This window comes from Pungitius pungitius, chromosome 20, assembly GCF_949316345.1.
Source record: "Pungitius pungitius chromosome 20, fPunPun2.1, whole genome shotgun sequence".
In the NCBI taxonomy this organism is placed as follows: Eukaryota; Metazoa; Chordata; class Actinopteri; order Perciformes; family Gasterosteidae; genus Pungitius; species Pungitius pungitius.
The window spans coordinates 14,045,285-14,059,757 of record NC_084919.1 but is presented as its reverse complement, the minus strand read 5'-3'; positions in this window follow the sequence as shown (position 1 = coordinate 14,059,757).

Sequence of the window (14,473 nt, the reverse complement as noted above, 5' to 3'; positions counted from 1 at the left end):
ACCTGTCATTTGTCTAAATGAACAGAAGCTTACATGGTTTGGGACTATTGAACCAAAAAATACATCCTTTTTGATCAGTGATCTTGTGTCTAGATCTGAAAAACGATCCACGCTGCAAACCAGGTTGAGTAAGCCTCCCCTCAAAGTTTTCTCTCTTCTTGGTTTATTCTCCCAAACTCGTTTGATTTTTAACCATGACTTTCTCAGGTAAAAGGAGCTGTTGGGTGATGCTTTTACACACCTCAGTGAGCAGACTTACTGCTCCAGTGCCACTACCAGCTTCACAAATGTGTGACATGCAGAAGCAGTGCGAGGAGACAGATGGACACCCAAGCTGTTTGGATGGCCCCCCTCATTAAATCCTCCTCATGCATTTGACCCTGTGTGGCCAAGAGGACTCTTTTCTGGCACCGGCACTTTATGCAGCAGGATCAGGCTGCCATTCATCACTCACGGCAGGTTAAACCATGTGCACAATCTGTTTATATCCATAATTATAAGGCATCAACCTGTGAGGGTTCAAGAACATCTGCTTGGAGCTCAGCAGCAGGAGGCAGGTGCTGAATAGGTCTATAGGTTGTAAATCTGGAGGGAATACATCTGTGATAGGTATATTAGGTGTGTTTGTGTGTGTGAGGGGTAAGAGGGTGCACAATGCATTTCTTCACCTGAGTGGGTCTTCCTGTGGATTCAAGTTTCTTCTAAAAGGTTGTCGACAAATTGACTGGCAATGACACAATACTGAATATTGACACATCTGTTCTTATTTAGTGTCTCTCCTTGAATGGTCGTTACAGAACCCAAATGGCTGTTAACAGAAGCCTGCAACACGGTCACCGGCTTTTTAATAGCTTCCACCCTGGAAAGTGTTCCAGATGTGTTCCAATGCGCTTCTTTCAGAGCAATCCACTGGTGGAATGATGGACAGCATCAAAAACCCTTACGTTGTGTTGTATATTGTGTATTTAGGGCTCAGTGTTTTGCGCAAGGGCACTTTGACTACTAAATACCACACCTCCAGAAATAGCTCTCAACGTATCGTGAGCCTCCCTCTTGATGTTATATATTGTATGTTGTATATATTGTACTTTACATAAAGTAAGAGCTTGTAAAGTGAGTTTAAGAGAGGCAAGCATCAAAGGTTGTCATTTTTTGTAATATCAGCAATGTTGAAATATTCTTTTACACATCACTTTTTTATAACATTAACAGGATACCAGAAAGTTATAAGTCAACCCCAATAACAGGAAACTTCTCGACACCCATTTGAAGTCACTGTCTATAAATAAACACTTTAAGCTAGTGGCAGCAAGCTAAACCGATCAATGCTGCTTTTCTTTCATATTGCTTCAGAATGAGTTATCGCTCCTCATGCTAAATACTCTTTTCAGTGCAAGAAAAAAGTGTTCATTGAGGTCATGGACATGACATTCCTACTCATTAGAGTTGTACAATTCATGGATCGATTAGCTCTGGCAGAGCAAAAAGAGATGAACATTATAATGCAGAGACAAAAGGACACATCGCGAAACAGAAGACAGATAATGCAAGTGGATAAACGCACCTTCTATGATGAGCGGGGTGAGAGAGACGCAGCCTAATGGCATAATGATATTAATGAGAGACCATTCATCACGCTGACTCATCACTTAAGTTGATGAATACCAGCAATTTAAGGTAGAGTCTCAAGTGCCTCTGGCTGCTCCACTCGCTAACCTTTCAGTCTATTATATTATTCAGTCCCCAGGCTTAACACTGAGTGAACAAATACGACTACAACTGTAAAATATATCTACCCGCACGCATCAGAATCAAACTAGGAAATATTAGCAAAGCATTAGCAGGGATAACTGAAAATTATCCACATTGATTTCAAAGACAACATGAATCCAATTATACACAGGCATGAACACTCTCATGCACTTGCAAATGCCACAAACACACAGACAGAATCAAACATTCAAACCCCTAGAAACCCTGTGGTGCAACTCTCTTTACTCTGAGTGCAGCCTGCAAAACACGTTTTAATTCGTAGAGTTAATTCATCACTCCTATCTGTGAACCTCACTTCTTAATTGCAAAACGTTGATTTGTTCATTATTATGGAGGAATGGTTAATACACAGAAAAAATTAGGAAGTGATGGAAGCCAAACACAGAGGCCTGGCTAATTAAAGGGATCTAACATAGCTCATTTGCTAAAGCTGATATCGAAACTTTGGAGGTGAAAAAGAGAAAACATGCCAGAATTCAGATTTTAAAGACTGCTCTGTTTGTCCCTTGCAGCAATCAAGTCAGGCCGACATGAATAATTCAGGCATTAAACAGTTTTGTCTCTCTTTTTTTCTTTGCTTTAGTTAAAAAAGATCACAAACAGCTGCAGATGTTTTCTGGTTGCATTAGCTTGAATCCTGTGTGCTTTTTTTCCACCAAAGGGATTTAACTGAAATAAGCTTTAATGAATGGGACCGGGAGTCAGAACGAGACAATTTACATTCAAATTATAAGTTTGCGCTGACCCATTCAAAAATAGAAAGAAGATTAAAAAATGTCACCCTCGCAGGTTCACCAAATAAACAAATCTATTTTTGTTATCCACCAGTGGAGGACTTTTTTTCATCAGCAGTCACAGAATTCTGTGGTTCCAATATCCCCTGCCTCCCCCCTAAAAAACCTTAAAAACATGTTCCTATAATTCGACTTCCAAGACTCAATCCGTAAACCCACCGGCACATTTGTTTTTATTACACATGCCTGAAAATAATTACAATTTATTAAATCAAGAGAACAAAAGGAAATTTTAGCTGCGCTACTTTATTTAGCAATAACTGCATTTGCCAAAACTTCATTTTCCAGTAATCCAATCACAGCCTTCTACAATGTATTCATGTGCACGGATTTAAAAGAATTCATTCCCAGCAGACATAAATCCGTCAACTCATCTGAGTATCAGAAATAGAAGTCAGGTGTGGAGAATCGGATGCCATCCTGAGGGCCATGGACCCGGTTATAACAGCATGGGAAAGACAGTGTTTAAATCACTCAAGCTTTGGGATTCACATTTCTGAACCCTCAAGTCCAACCAGACAAGTGTGTTTTTGTTTTTTTGCTGTCAGCTGCTTTTTATTTTGTCCAACAGCACTTACTTTGAGCTCATCCAAAAGCACAAAAGAAACCAAAAATGTCACAATCAAAGGCTCCTGATGTTTATATTTTACCCCAAGGGTGCTGACAGATATGCAGCGCTGTGTGACTGCGGCTGCACTCTTCATGTTTTCCTTCTGCTGGTGCTTCCTGTCAGTCTGTACCCGCATGGCACTTCCATCCGTCTACTCCTCCTCTCGCCATCTGCTTTTTCCTCCTCTTTCTCCTCGTCTTTTAGTTTCCTCCTCCTGCCACTTCGATCAACCTTTATAACACTTCACCCAGGGATTACTGCAATAGCAGTGGGCGTGTTATCAGACCCATTAGTCCAATGTCTCAGTGTCTATTGGGGACCATGAGAAATGGATTGGTGATGATGTGGGCTGGGTGCACTGCTGTAAAGCGTGTGTGTATGCAGGGGCAGCCATGATTGTGTGGTTTAATGGATTGCTGTGAAGTATGAGTTGTAGAGAGGAACGGAGAGGAAGAAAGAACAAGATAACAAAGACCTGATCCAATAAAGGCTGTGTGATGATATAAAGGATGTATTTCATGTCAGCCAGATATATGTCACAGTGGGCATACATATGTAGGACATAATAGGGGAGTTTTTCCAAGATTATATGTTGAAACCTTTTTCTACTCTTGATCCTTAATCCTTAATAGTCCACAATCCAAGCCTTACACCAGTTCACAAAAGCCTTTTTTCCAGGGAAAACAAGCTCTCTGCATCAGAAATGGATTTTAGTTATGGGGAGGCAGGGATGCTTGGGGCCATGATGGCAAGGGCGTAACCACACATTCATTGGGGGGGTCGTGTCCCCCCCAATATTGAGAAAATACCAATCTGTCCCCCCCAAAATACAGCAGAAAATATGTAAAATATATGAAACCTATGGATCAGTCTCTTGGCTCGTTAGTGCGACTCCGCAGTGTGGTTCTCTCACAACGCTGCTGGCCATCTTTCTTTCCAACGTGCGCTTATTGAGCAACAAACTGGACTAACTTCAGCTGCTGGTGAGAAGAGACAGAGACTTTTCTACATTTGCGCTTCACGGAGACCTGGCTTTGTGAATCGATACCGGACCCCGCACTCCAGCTGGCGGACTTCCAGCTTCTCAGAGCAGACCGCAGAACGCTCTGAGAAGACGAAGGGCTGAGGAATCAGCTTCTACTCCAACATCAGCTGGTGCAACGACGTAACAGTGATCCTACAACACTGTTCTCCTGATCTGGAATCTTTCATAATTAACCGTAAACCCTTTTTCTCCCTGTGAGTTCCCTTCATTCATACTCGTCGGTGATTACATGCCACCATCGGGCAACGTGCAGGATGCACAGCGGACTCTCGCCGACCAGATACCGCGTGTGGAGCGGACCAACCTGGACTTCTTGGTTATTGTCCATGGGGAATTTACCAAAGGAAATCTTTGCAATGAACTTCCTAAGTACAAACAGTTTATCCAATGCCCAACCATAAAAGAGAACACACTAGATCACTGTTACACCACACCTACCCAAACCAGCCCAATACCCACACAATTTGAAAAAGGGAAGAGTATTCATTTGGACACCGCCAATACCTAGACCATGGTTACGGCCTTGCATGATGGACATTCCAATTCCTTTGGAAATTATTTTTATCATCAATTCATCAGTTGGTAAACAGAGAGATGGAGAATACTGTAGTCTTGGTGGTTTCACACCTTTAGTTCGGTCTTGGCACTTGTTCTGGCCACAAGGGAATGAGTGATCCATTGTTGTTTTTTACTTCTGGTATGATTACTCTCCCCACTGACGTCTTACAAACCGACCAAGTGTCAGAGTGTCGGGCTGGAGCAGGTTGCAGGGAGGACTCAAGCGCAGAGTTTTTCCAATCAAAGTGCTCTTTATTCTTAAACAAACCAAAGACGTGCTCCAACGAGGACTGACATGGACAATGACGCGACAAAGGACAACTGGCACACAGGGCTTAAATACACAAGGGAGGTGCAGGTGATTGGACACAGGTGGAAGCAATCAGGCAATCACAGGACAGGAAGTGAAGTTACCCAGAGACACGAGACACAAGAAAGCTACAAAATAAGACAAGCAGACCGAAACCGTGACAGAACCCCCCCCTCAAGGACCGAATTCCAGACGGTCCTAAAGGAGGGTGGAACCCAGAAAAACAGACAAGGGAGGGAGGGCGGGGAACCCGACAACCCCCGGCCGCCCAGGGGACTCCAAGGGTCGGCGGCACGGGGTCGGGTCCCTCCGGCCGGGATGACCGCCGGACCTCAGGGTCTCGGGGGGCCGACCGCTACGGCGGCCGGGCCTCAGGGTCTCGGGGGGCCTGCCGGGTCGGCGACCGGGCCTCAGGGTCTCGGGGGGCCTGCCGGGTCGGCGACCGGGCCTCAGGGTCTCGGGGGGCCTGCCGGGTCGGCGACCGGGCCTCAGGGTCTCGGGGGGCCTGCCGGGTCGGCGACCGGGCCTCAGGGTCTCGGGGGGCCTGCCGGGTCGGCGACCGGGCCTCAGGGTCTCGGGGGGCCTGCCGGGTCGGCGACCGGGCCTCAGGGTCTCGGGGGGCCTGCCGGGTCGGCGCGGCTCCGTCGTCGTCGTGGCGGGGGGCGCCGAGCTGTGCGGCTGCGGCGTCGTCGTGGCGGGGGGCGCCGAGCTGTGCGGCTGCGGCGTCGTCGTCGTGGCGGGGGGCGCCGAGCAGTGCGGCTGCGGCGTCGTCGTGGCGGGGGGCGCCGAGCAGTGCGGCTGCGGCGTCGTCGTGGCGGGGGGCGCCGAGCAGTGCGGCTCCGGCGTCGTCGTGGCGGGGGGCGCCGAGCAGTGCGCCTCCGGCGTCGTCGTGGCGGGGGGCGCCGAGCAGTGCGGCTCCGGCTGCATGGCGTGGGGCTCCGGGCCAACCCCTGACCCCACCCCCCCTTCAAGGACCGACTTCCAGGCGGTCCCAAGAGGGTGGGAGGGAGGGGGCGTGGTTCTCGGGGCAGGAACGGGAGGGGGCGTGGTTCTCGGGGCAGGAACGGGAGGGGGCGTGGTTCTCGGGGCAGGAACGGGAGGGGGCGTGGTTCTCGGGGCAGGAACGGGAGGGGGCGTGGTTCTCGGGGCAGGAACGGGCGGGGGCGTGGTTCTCGGGGCAGGAACGGGCGGGGGCGTGGTTCTCGGGGCAGGAACGGGCGGGGGCGTGGTTCTCGGGGCAGGAACGGGCGCTGACGGGGTTCTCGGGGCAGGAACGGGCGCTGACGGGGTTCTCGGGGCAGGAACGGGCGCTGACGGGGTTCTCGGGGCAGGAACGGGCGCTGACGGGGTTCTCGGGGCAGGAACGGGCGCTGACGGGGTTCTCGGGGCAGGAACGGGCGCTGACGGGGTTCTCGGGGCAGGAACGGGCGCTGACGGGCGTCTGGGGGCCGGAACGGGCGAAGACGGGCGTCTGGGGGCCGGAACGGGCGAAGACGGGCGTCTGGGGGCCGGAACGGGCGAAGACGGGCGTCTGGGGGCCGGAACGGGCGAAGACGGGCGTCTGGGGGCCGGAACGGGCGAAGACGAGACTCTGGGGGCCGGAACGGGCGAAGACGAGACTCTGGGGGCCGGAACGGGGGGCCGGAACGGGCGAAGACGAGACTCTGGGGGCCGGAACGGGCGAAGACGAGACTCTGGGGGCCGGAACGGGCGAAGACGGGCGTCGGGGGGCCCACTCGGGCTGGGACGGACGTCTTGGGGGCCGCTCGGGCTGGAATGGGCGTCTTGGGGCCCGCTCAGGCTGGAACGGGCGTCTTGGGGCCGAGTCGGGAGCCGGGGCTGGAGGGGTTTGTGTCCTCCTCCTCCCCGAGCTCTTTTTCCTCGGGTTGAGGATGTCCCGCAGCTCGAGGCACGCCTTCTGATAACTTCTAGGGCCAAAAATGAAATCAGTCTTACGAAGAAAAAACGGGCTCCTCACATCCAGGTAGTCCGGGCCCAAGTCACACCAGGAGTCTGCTGAGTCCTTACGTGGTCGCGTCATTCTGTCAGAGTGTCGGGCTGGAGCAGGTTGCAGGGAGGACTCAAGCGCAGAGTTTTTCCAATCAAAGTGCTCTTTATTCTTAAACAAACCAAAGACGTGCTCCAACGAGGACTGACATGGACAATGACGCGACAAAAGACAACTGGCACACAGGGCTTAAATACACAAGGGAGGTGCAGGTGATTGGACACAGGTGGAAGCAATCAGGCAATCACAGGACAGGAAGTGAAGTTACCCAGAGACACGAGACACAAGAAAGCTACAAAATAAGACAAGCAGACCGAAACCGTGACACCAAGAGGTGCAAACAAGAAGATATACAGACAAACAGGAGACTCCTTGATCGGTCGGTTCTAGTGTTCACTATCCGCATCATCACGACCCAGGTGGTGTTCAAAGAATCAAAGTATCTCCACAATGCGAATGTTCGTTGTTTCTTCAAACTCCACATGTTCATACACTTTCTGTTGGCTGGTGTACTTTAGTTTAATTTTTATCTTTATTTCTATTTTCATTTTTAATTGTATCTTTATTTCTTAACTTAACTAACCCATAGCTTTAGATTAGTAACCCATAGCATATATTTCATTATATTTTATTTTTATCTTATTCCTGCACTACACTGTTGGTTGTCCATTGTCGTACTGTTTGCCGTCAGGCACCAACCGCCAAGTCAAATTCCTTGTATGTCTGACATATTATGGCAATAAATGATTCCTGATTCCTGATTTACAAATGATTAAAACATTTGCTCTGCATCACAAAGTCCACTTTCTGCGCTAGGTGTTTGGTAGGTCAGCACCAGGGTTCAACTGAAAGCCTGATCTAAACAAGCAAACACAGTGTAATAGCGCCTAAGCTTAGCTGTAAATAAATATAAGAAAACCAAACAATGCAATTTTTTCTGATAATCAGAAATAGTTGGTGGTGTAACTGTATAAGATGTCCAGAGAGGGATATCAGAAGAAATCCCTTTAATTAAACTTAAAAGGTGCCCTAAGTAGAATACAGATTCAAGCAAGGTGTGTCTGCAGCAACCACAACTGTATTGTGTCGTCCTAATATAATATATATACGATTCCCATCCAAACCAATGTGCAAACTTTGTCCCTAGGCTGCAGGTGTGCTGGATACTCAGGTACTTCATTTTCAAAGCAGTGTACACTCATTCGTAGCCACATTTCACACCAAATGGATCTCATGATCCTCATGAGAAGAAGTTGGGTGTTAATTTGTCATGTTCTGTCTTTGAACTACGTAACCATGATCACTTTAGCTTGGCTAAAATGCAAAGTAGCATTCAATGCCAAATCTGTTGAGAATGTTAAGTGTGCGGTTTGTTCTGATGGGGTTTATTCGTCAACTGAAGTTTGTTCACCATTTTGGATTTGTCTGCTAGTAGGCTGACTTTAACTCATTAACACTAAACCTGAAGCCTATTCCTGTAAATCTTACAGCAGTGTCAAATGCAGATTTCCCCTAATCGTGCTTGTTTGTCACACAAGGTCTTGCAGGCTGTCTGTGCCTGAGGCACAGTATTGAGTGTACCTGACTTTTGGTAGTTCTCAGACATCAATACACCTTCACTGTAGTTAGACGCAAAATGGCTATTTAGCCTTTTGTAGACAAGCCATTGAATTTCAAGGATACGCACAGTACAAGAGCACCAACTTTCAAGGCACATTTTCTAGGCCTTTCAAACATGAAAGAGATCAGTTACAGCAAATTTTCAAGTATTTGATGCAATAAGAATTAATCAAGATTTTTCTAAACTTCTGTACCTGTGTATGAAAGAAGACACAGAGGTGACGGCACATATCCGCCTCTCTGGTCCTTCCGCTAAGAAACTGTGGCGTTTCATTTGGAGAGAGGACCTTCCACGTCTCACTTCTCTCTTATTCACAGCAATGGAGTCTTCCCCTCTGTGTTCACACACATCCACCCGCTCCATAACTCACTCTTCTGACACTTTGACAGCCCGATGAGTGTGTGTTTCTGCGTGAATATGCGTGGGCCATCTCTCAGCTGCGTATAAGCCCTGACATGTGTGCAATTCTGAAGTTCTGTGACTGTCTGTGCGCAGACACACACACATCACTCACACGCACACACAGACAAAAGACTTTCTGTTCCCAAAATGTATCACAGTTTCCCTTCCGAGGACTTGACCGGACAGGTGTGAAAGGCAGGGCTGGCGGCAGGGTCTAGCTTATGAGGATAATGTAAACAGCCAGGAATGTGATCCACATCACAGCAACTGATTTAGGAGAGGGAGGAGGAGGGGGGGGGGGGTCGAGAGTTCACCCAGTACACTGCGACAGAAGAGAAACATTATCCCTTTGACAATCAAACCATACTTAAGTTTCCTTTTCAACCAATTGTCATTGTCTGTCAACTTCACGAGCGAGTAATTGGTGCTTTTAGCCTCACTGGTGATTTATGTCGGCTGAGTATATTACTAAACGCTTACAAGCGCAAAGCACAGAGTTATGTCAAATAAAGAAGAAGAATAAAATACAATAAAATATTGCATATTATGACCTATCTCTAGTGCTGTTTATTTGGGAAGGCAATTTTTCATTTTTTGTTCGCCGCATTAGAAAGCTGCCTTCAAATTGAGACTCAATTCTCGGCTGCTGCTAGAATTTTTGGCTCTGTATGTTTATATCGATAATAGTTGATTGCTACTCTTTTACTCCAAAAAGGAATTTAGAAAATGTAGAAAAAAGGAATGAAAATGAAATAGTTGAGTTCTCTTTTTTCTTTTGTTGTCTTTATTTCACATTATAATAGTCATGGTTCACATTGAACACTACGCAAATGTTTCACTGGAGAGGGGACGTGGCTTATCACCCTGAAAACAGCTCAAATAGTTGTTGAAATTATTTTTTGTACCACCAAACTAGCGCATACAGCATCTTTTGGTGTTTGACGCAACTTTGGCCGACTTCGCCTGAACTTTAAACAAACGCAGATTTTGGTCACTCCAGCGTTTGTGAATGGACTTTGAATGTTATCCTGTAGCACGAAAAATTTGCGTTGCGTTTGGTGTGAACGCACCTTTAGTCAACCCTATAATAAACAAGCCCAAGCAATATTCATGTACCTTTGGCATGTGAGACTTTACCTTTAGTAAGTAAAATATATAAGTTTTCTCCACAGCTAAACAACTTTTTGGCCGTAACTCAACAACACCAGGGTTCTGAAAACACTATATTATAGTTTTCAATTACTTTTACTTAAACACAGAAAGTGGCAGAACTACGGTCTTGTTGTTACTGGATCTCAGTGCTGCATTCAACATGGTTGACCACAACATATCATTGGACAGACTGAACATCCTGGTGAGACTTTCCAGCACGGCACTGAACTGGTTTGAATCCTATTTGAAGGACTGAGAATACTTTGTTTTGTAGCTAATTTCTAATCAGAGCGGCTTAAAATTACACATGTAACTCCCTGAGGATCAATTCTGAGCAGTGGCTGCTAGCCCATAGAGGGCCATGGCCGCACCTTGAGCCACAAAAATATGAAAATAAAGATTACATATTATTTTATTATATGATAATATAATATAATATACAAATAGTCAATATGTGTGGTTTTAACATATGGAACATATACTTCTAATGAAATTGGTTGAACAAAAATAAAAATCCATGTGAAAAAAATTACTTCTCACTGTTCTCAGGTCAAATATTTATGCAATTAAAACGCGATTAATTTTGATTAATTAATTAAAGCCTCTAATTAATTAGATTAATATTTTTAATCGAGTCCCGGCCCTAATATATATATATATATATATATATATACAGTATATATCTCAACATAGACACACTTCTATAAATAAGATGTCCTGATTATGTTAAACTGTTGGAATAAATATCTGTATTAAATATTTAAATTGCAAAGTAATGAATGTTGATTTTTTGCATTAAATCATACTGGGATGTTTGCTGAAACTGATTGGCTGGCCCTACCCAAAAATAAATGGCACCAGCCGCCACTGATTCTTGGGCCTCTCCAGTTCATCATCTATATGCTTTTGTTAGCACAGATTATGGAAGCAATGTAAACTGTCATAAATATCCCGATGATGCACAGATCTATAACTTTACCGCCAGGGGACCGTAATACCAAACAAAGGTTCAATAATTATATTCAATTCACTTAACTTTATTTTGCATAGGCCAAAATGGCTAAATAAAATTTTCAGAGGGCTTTACAGTCTGTACACATGCTACATCCCGAAACCCTTACCAAAAAAAAAAACCCTTCCTTGTGGAAAAAAGGGAAGAAACCTTGGAGAGAACGTCAGAGGAGGGATCCCTCTCCCAAGATGGACAGACTACAATGGATGTCATGTGTGTTGAATGAACAATGTAAAATATGTACAATACATTCAGTTCCTATAACAAAGATGATTCCAATAATTGCGAGTAGTAAGCCAAGTGTATGGCAAGACCAAATTGTTTTAATGGGTTTATGTGAAGCACTAGAATTGGATAATTTTTAATTGACAGGATTATGGGTCAATAAGTATGGTCAACACACCTCTCTCACAAATTTAGTCTCTCACTCTTAGCTCTATACAATAGTTGAGCACATCAAAAAGAGGCTTTGAAAAAATAAATGAAGCCGTCCGTTCCGCGTCCATTGCCCTTTTAAAAAAACGTGAAACGCACAAAATATGCTTTTTCAAGCAATACTTATTGCTGGGCCACGGCTGCCTAGATAGTAATTTGATCTATTGTTAATATGTATGATATGTTACAAACATTCAGGGTTGATTAAGGAGTAGTTCGGAGGAACCCGTACAACAGTAACCAGAGGTCCTGCTTGATGAATCTCCCTGACCTGCTAGCTCATCTGTATAGACTGACAGCCCAAAAGGGCAGGATGATTAGTCTCTTATTAAGCAGGCGAGCTTGCTCTGGAATTACTGCTGTTATTTTGGAGACATAAACTGCCTCCTGACAGTGGAAAAAAACTAGAAATACTACCACGATGTCAAAAACAAGTTAAAGAGAAGGTTAGAACATTAATATGTGTTAATGGTACGTTAATACCAAAAGCGAAGTAAAATATTTAGTAGATTCCATACAAGGTTAATGCACAGACTTTAATGGTTGCGGTTGAAGCAAAAAAATTTCGGCTGAAAAATTCGTACAAAGCCAATCAGCGTCGATATGCTCCGCCTGGGATCACCGCAAACATGGATTTACTTTATGAAACTGCCACTCACCGGAAAAAGAGACTGGCACGCCGCAGCTCAGATTGAACGTCTAGAAGTTGGTGTCTGAGGATGAACTCACGGAGGTCATCCATCGGTCCATTGGTTAGCCAGAAGTAGTGGCATTCATCCAAACGCACTTCCTGGAGAAGATGGTGAAAATTACCAAGCTGCGTGCGACGACCGATGATGTCATGAACCCTAACACAACAGCGTTTGCGGTTCCAACATTTGTTTAATTTCCACAACAAGCACTGAGCAGAAATAGTGGTTATTTCAGTGCTGAAAAATGATAACTGTCTTGTGCTTTTCAGCGCGAATGAAGGGGACGTAAATGAAGCGAAATAACTACAACTAGTGGGGAAGTAAACTCGCGCCAGTAAAACGGCGCGAAAATTTGCTTTGCTTACAGTGTGAACTCACCATTAGTCTTAGTTGTCAACTATATCTACGTTAGGTTTGTGCTTTGTATTATCAGCAGCTCATTATCATGGCTTTATATCTTGGATATGTCTTAGAAAGGTCAGCAATATGACAAAACCATGACAATATTTTCTAGCTTGTTCCTTAAACACTATAAATTCTTATAAAAGCAAAAAGCGATTCATTTCCTCCAACATATGCCCTGCTGCATATACACTGAACAGCTAATTACCACTAAGAACAGAATAAACTCTGTGGCAGTCAGGGCCATAAGCACACCACTGCAATAGACTGTATGTCGTGGAGGACATGAAATAGTGTTTTAATTAGGTGTCAAGAGGATCGCTTGGCACAGTGACTGAAGTTATTGCACCCTGAAGGATATAGTACTACGTTAAAGTTAGTCGAGATGCCATGTGATACTTCATCTTAAGAGAGTTTTTTCTCTTAGTTTGTGTGCCGGACTGTACACTTGACCCGTACAATTAGGAGATACATCACTATTATTGCAAATACAATAAATGCTTTGATATTCTCTACTGCCGCTATCGCCACCAATTCCCTGAATGCCGAAAGAATTATATTAGTTGGACAAAACGGAAGAGTTAACATTGCTGTAGTCAGCTTGATAGAATGTCAAATTCCTCCCATGTAGGGTTGGGTATCGTTTGTATTTGAACGATTCTGATTCTTCCTGGTTTCGATTTCGGTTCCCAGCGATTCTCGATTCCGATTCATTTAAGAGGCAGGGTAAAAAAAGTTTAAGTTTAAGATATTTTAAATGAGCTAGCTAACCAAGGTTCTTTCTGAAGGAAATACGCTTCTTCATTGGTGTTCAGCGGTTTCTATATCCGGTCGGCGCCGGCGGACTGAGAATCGAAACTAGGAATCGAATTTTAAAATTTTGAACGATACCGGGTAAATCGCAAAGCGAGTCCCGATTCCAATCGATTCTCGATTCTCGATACCCAACCCTACTCCCATGTCTAACATACACTCACCAGGATTATTAGGACCACCTGTTCAATTTCACATTAATGCAATTATCTAATCAACATGGCAATTGCTTCAATGCATTTAGAGGTATCTCCTGAACTCCAAACTGAATGTCAGAATGGGAAAGAAAGGTGATTTAAGCAATTTTGAGCGTGGCATGGTTGTGGGTGCCAGACGCCTCAGCTACACACTGAAAATGACAGCTGACAGCCAACAGGGAGGAGAACACTTTTAAACGTTTGACAGCAAAAACGTGATTGGCTCCAGGGAACAGTTGTAGAATCTGATTGGTTACTAAAATATGCACGCCCCCAATCAGCTGATAGCGTAAATACCTAGGAGGCAAAAGAGCCCGACTGGTTGGCTTAAGCCACATTTCTAGGGTTTGCAAAGAATGGTGTGAAAAGGGAAAAACATCCAGTATGCGGCAGTCCTGTGGGCGAAAATGCCTTGTTGATGCTAGAGGTAAGAGGAGAATAGGCCGACTGATTCAAGCTGATAGAGGAGCTACTTTGACTGAAATAAACACTCGTTACAACCGAGGTATGCAGCAAAGCATTTGTGAAGCCACAACCCGGATAGGTTAAAACAGCAGAAGACCCCACCGGGTACCACTCATCTCCACTACAAATAGGAAAAAGAGGCTACAATTTGCAACAGCTCACCAAAATTGGACAACTGAAGACT